This window comes from Vigna radiata, chromosome 7, assembly GCF_000741045.1.
Source record: "Vigna radiata var. radiata cultivar VC1973A chromosome 7, Vradiata_ver6, whole genome shotgun sequence".
Taxonomy (NCBI): Eukaryota; Viridiplantae; Streptophyta; class Magnoliopsida; order Fabales; family Fabaceae; genus Vigna; species Vigna radiata.
This window is the reverse complement of record NC_028357.1, coordinates 24,062,207-24,068,368: the sequence shown is the minus strand read 5'-3', so window position 1 is coordinate 24,068,368 and position 6,162 is coordinate 24,062,207.

Here is a 6,162-nt window from a genome sequence, read left to right as displayed (position 1 = left end):
CTTGTTTGGAGCTCGAAGAGGGTTTTGGTCTTGGCGTCAGCAACGAGCCACTCTTCGATCTGTCTCTTCTTCTTCTACACTCTCCTTCCATGCTTTGGCCAAGAACCCTAGAAGAAAGGTTTGCACTTGAGAACCCTATAAGGTCTTCTGTGTCACTAAGCGAGAGGGAGGGAGTGCGAGTGCAACGCGAGATTGAATGAAAAAGATGACGAACCTTGAGAGAGAGCGAAACTGAAGGAGGAAGATGATGAAATGATTCGGTGAGAGTGAGATGGGTTTGCAAGAGGGGGGGAGCACGAGAGTCTTAGTGAATTTAGGGAGGGAAAGGAGCGCGAGAGTAAAGGGGGAAACATATTTGGGCGAGTGATATTTTNCATTACATACGGGGATCCGTATAAATCATCCCTATATAATATTTGCATTACATAGGGATTTAAATCCGTATGTAATAATCTGCAGATAAATGAGTATTTTCTTGTAGTGAATGTAAAGTCTGTGTGTGTATGTGTTAGATATTAGGCTTGTTTTAGAGTGTCACACCTTGTAGTAGTTAACATAATCCTTAAGTACCTCAAAGGAACTGCCTCTTTTGGATTGTGGTATTCTTTAGACGTCTTTCCTAGTTTAATAGGTTATTTTGATGTTGAATATGAAGAATGTAAAATTGATAGGAAGAACACTAGTGGAATATTTCAATTATAGGATTCTCTTTAGTCTCTTGGAACTCTAAGAAATAGGCCTATGTGGCATTACTAACGACTAAGACCGAGTATATTGTTGCAAGAAATTCTTGTGCTCAAATCCTTCAAATGAAATAATAGTTAGGAGATTTTAATATTTTTGTTGATCATATTCCACTGAAATGTGAAAATACTAGTGTTATTAATCTCACAAAAAGTTCCATAATGCATTCTAGAATTAAACATATTGAGATTATGCATCATTTACAAAGAGATCACATTCAAAAAGGAGATTGTGCAATTGAATAAATAAACATTAAACATCGATTAACTAACATTTTCACTAAAGCATTAACTAAAGGTAGATTTTTGGGGTTATAAAGGATTTGGGAATATTAGAAATATGTTAAAGGCTTAAAATGATTATAATTATAGTGTTTCAAAAGCTTACACGTAAATAATCGGTTATTTTGTATGATAACTGATTCTCAATGACTAAATTTTGTTTTTATTTTTACTCTAGAATAATCAATTATATACGATGATAATTGATTATCATTATTCTACTTTATAGTTGAAATTGGTTTTGGAATAATTAATTATCACTTAAGATAATCAATTATGACTTAAGATAATCGATTATCATAAGTTTTGAAACCTAAATGAAGAATTCATAATTAAGTATCTCAAATGATAATTTATTATTGCAAGTTTCAGAATGTTAAATTTTTTAAACTTAGTCATTGCAACGACTACTTTTGCGATTATGATGTGAAATCTGACCATTGAACACTTGGGATTAGGGATGGCAATGGGTCGGGTCAAGCATGAATAGTGTCTGCCCGCAACTCGAATCGAAAAAAAAAATCACCCACTACTCACACGGATATTCACTTAAAAAATACCTACGGGTATTTTACCACCTACGGATATCTGTGGATACCCACGGATACCCACAAATATTTAAAAAAATATATTTTTTTATAAATTATTAAAGTAAAATTTTAAAAAATTACAAAATATATATAAAATATGATATAATATGAATTAAATATAAATTAAAATTTAATTTTGATTAAATTTAACCTTATAAAATATAAATTTATTTGAATTTTAATTAAATTTAACTTAATAAAATATAAATTAAATATTTATTTGTATTTTTTGTGGGTAGTGGATATCTGCGGGTACAGATAGTATAATACCCGCACCCAACGCATTTATAAGCTGGTATTAAAATACCTGCTACCCACAACTCGCAGGTATTAAATATCCACGTGTACCAACTATCGTTGCGAATTTTATCTGCGCGTGCGGATTTTTTTGCCATACCTACCTGGGATTATAAATAGGAACCCAAAAAATGATTACTGTATCAAAATCTCTCATATTTCTGAGTTCTTCATCTTCAAACACTAACCTATTTTGAGTTCTTAAATTTTATCATCCTCTTTCATTATATCTAGTTTAGAAAAATGTTTTTACCATGGTTGAATCTTCATACAGAAAATTTCCAACCAAAAGAAGTGGCCAACCAGCTCCTACACATGAAGTAAGGCTTGCAAGACTTGAAGTATAGATTTCTGACCTCGAAAAAAGACAAGAATTCATCAAATTCTGGAAGGACAAAAAATTGGTATTACCCAATATCAATAGAAGGATGGAAGAAATGTTTCTTCTTCAAGGCACTAGGCATAAAGAAGTTTGTTGTTTAATTAAAAATTTAGACATTAAAATGTCTAGTCTAGAAACCAAATTTGACGAATATTTTGTTGGAGATTGTGAAGTTGGCGATGAATTTTAAATCAATAGAATATTTATCTTTCTATACTACTTAAGATGTCTAAAATTTAGTGGGAGCTTATTAAGTTAACATTTTCGAGAGGAGTAAATAATTTCATAATTTTTTATTATGATAAAAAATTGGGAGAGAAAAAGTTTAAAGAAGCATATAATTTTTTTATAAGTCCATCTAATACTCATTTCCTGTTTAAGTTGTAAATGTGCAGGATATTACAAAAAGGTTTAAATCATAATTTGATAATCATAAAAAATGGGAAGATTGTTGACAAAAGAAAAGATGATGAAACATCAGGATATTTTGATGATGATAAAAGCAAGTCTAAGAATTCAAACATGCAAATAATATTGGAAGACTTGTAGTTTAGTTTTAAGATTTTGTAATATGTCTCTTATATTTATGTATAGGACTTAGTTTAGAAGGTTACACAACAACTTATATAATATCATTCAGAAAAGATTTTAAAATATTTCAAAAATGCTATGTGATAATTGATTAACTTAAGTGATAATCGATTATCCAATTTGAATTTAGATTTTTGGAAAAGTCTATGTAAAAATCGATTATCACTTATAGTAATCGATTACCACATAGAGAAATAATTTTATGAAATGTCTTTGTGATAATCGATTATCACCTTCTAGTAATCGATTATCAGCCATAGTTATGACTCAACTCTTCATTTTCTTGACCTAATTTTCGAAAATAAGAGTCTATATATTTTATCTAGACCTAGTTTCAAAAATACTTTTCTTTTCATAGGTTTAGTGTTGCGCTATCAAGAGAAACTCTTTATGTTTTGAAAAGAGGCTTGTAAAACTTAGTGTTGGTAAAGTAAGAACTTTCATTGAGTGTGTCTTAAGTGATTATGTGCATCTGCTATGGCTAGGAAATTTTATTCATCCTTTGTTTATTTCACATTGGTCTCCAAAATACACGAAATAAAAGTGGTCATGAAGTCAAATATGCATCTAGAGAAAAATACAAATAATCCCAACCAAAATTTTGTCAAACTTATCCATAAACTCCAACGTATATATTATAGCAAATTATGAAGAATAATTTTCCAAAACTGTCTGATCGGATAATTCAAAATTTAATACAAACAATTAAAAGTTTATTCTTTGTGTTAAATGTCAAATGAGAACTAAGTTTCATTCAATGATTTCATACTACAAATATATTCTAAATTTAATCAACAATAAATCGTCAAACTTCAATCTAAAAAGTTTACCTAACATGAAAATCATAATTAACACATGAAACTTAATCAATCATGTATAAGAGACAATGTATAACACAAAAACAAAAAATACATCTCCAATAAGCAATAATCAATAACCAAAAATCATATCTCCAATAACCAATCACATCTCAAAACTAAAATTCACATATCCAATAACTAATAACCAATAACCATACAAAAAACTAACCTTCCTGAAGGGCCAAAAATCGATATCACCGAAAGAGTGGAGGGAAAGCGTTTTCAAGCAATGGAGATTGGGCACAAGTAATGGAGAGGGAAAGCATTTTCTATGTTGCCACGGAGGTCCGTCAATTTGCGCACAAAACTACACCATAAGAAAAACTTAAGTAGTGGAAACTAAATTTAATTGGTCAAAACTATATTGAATTGGTGGAAACTAAGTTGAATAGAAGGAAAACCTACCTTTGCACCTTCTGAAAGTCATGAACGAGCAACAATGACGAAACGTGAAAAGAAGTAAGGCTCGTGTTCTGGTTTTGGGGGTTTAATAGGCCATTTGACATCAGTCCCCCTTCCCCACCGACGTCTTATGGTGGTAAAAAGTCCACCTTGGCACCATTTTAGGATATTTTTTCAACCTTATTAACGTAGGTGAGGGGTGGGATCCGACGTCTAATAGGTAATAGATGTCGGCCCTACTATGTTCGATGTGTAATTACTTACAAAAGTGACCTTTCAGTTTTCATTTAGGAATTAGACATCAACCCTTCTGTGTCCGATGTGTAATGACTGAAAAAGTAACCCTTCAGTTTTGCTTTTGGGGCTTCTGTCAGAAGGTTTGACATCTGACTTGAGAGGGGCCAACGTCTATATGACTTAGGACGTCGGGTAAAGCTAGTAGCTAACGTCTATAAGGGTGTTTTATTTACAAAACTATTACCGGTCATTTTTTGCGTTGGTTAGTCTATCATTAAACGTATGTAGTATGTTGTTTTTGTACTAGTAAGATGTGCTTTCTAATCTTAACTTTATTCTTTATGATTGTAAGTTGTGGTTATTTTTTAGTGATTAATTAATCCCGTTTTAGAGAGATTAACAATTGGAGTAGAGTCTTTTGAGCCAAACCAGTATAAAACTAATTGTGCAATTTTCTCTTTTCTTATACTCTTTATTTTATTTGAAAGAAATCAAATTAATTTGTAAAGTCAGTTTTAAAAGGGTAATTTTTTTAAAAGACATAATTTTATTAATTAAATCAATTCACCTCACTTAATTTTTATTTATACACTAATATTTCATTACACGATTTTAACTTGAAATCATTGTTGTAATAATGTTAGATTATTGCAAAAGAAACGTTGTTGAACGGTAATATGCCAACATTCAAATTTTTCAATGACAATTAATTTTGAAACATTAAAACCATTGATTGGTTTTAATTTCTTTTATTCATTTTATTCTTTCCTAGCTCTATAAATAGAGAGTTCTTCCTCCATTCCAAAACACACCAAGTTCAATCATTTTCCTTTCTTCTTAGTTTCATTCTCTTTTCCTCTTCTAAAAATTATCCTAGGTATAAACTCTATCAGAGTTTCTTGCTAGTTCTGTGATCATCGAATACTTTCGAGAAGTTCCCGTTGTATCCTGAGGAACTTGCGCAATACACAGTGGATAAGTCCTTAAGGACAGTAATCTACACGTCTCAAAAAATTGCGGTTTAAGTTTTTGTCAACATTTTTACTACAATCATTTGGACCAATTGTCGAGTTAGATTTTTCAACAAAACAACAACTTGTTGATTAAAGTGTTATTTTATGTGAAATTCAACAAATATTCTTATACGAGGTAACCTTGAACATAACCTTAGAGATAACATTATATATATTTAAAAGTGTTGTGTTGGAAACTGGGTTAAACTTTTTCTTTTGTGACAACTTGTTTCTATATGTATTTCTAGATTGTTTCCAAATTCTTTTTGTGTTTTGTAATCTAGTGTTTGCTACAATACAATAAAATGTATATAATCTATTAAAAGTATGTAAATTTTACTTTAATTATGTTTCATCGCAATTGTATTAAAACTTGACCTTAATCTTATTCACGGAAAAATGTTTTTATTAAATTCTTGATTTGTATGCACAAAATTAAGATATATTTCATTATATTTTCCATTTTGAAAATTATATTCCCGAAAGAGTTAAAAGGAAAAAACTTTCTAAAAGGTTCCAATATTATTTTTTAAAAGTGTTTTTTCATTTAATTTTATCAATGGTTAAGTGTTATTTAAAAGAAAAAGTAAGTTAAAATAATTAGTGGATTATCTGGTATAACTTTTATGTTGTAAAGTTGAGATGGTAGTTGTTTATTTTTAATACTGCAGAAGAAAAAATAGACGCGAGAAATCAAATTGGACCATTAATATGTTATTAAATTTAGTGGGGATGAGTAGACATTTTTTATTTGTTAGTTATAGT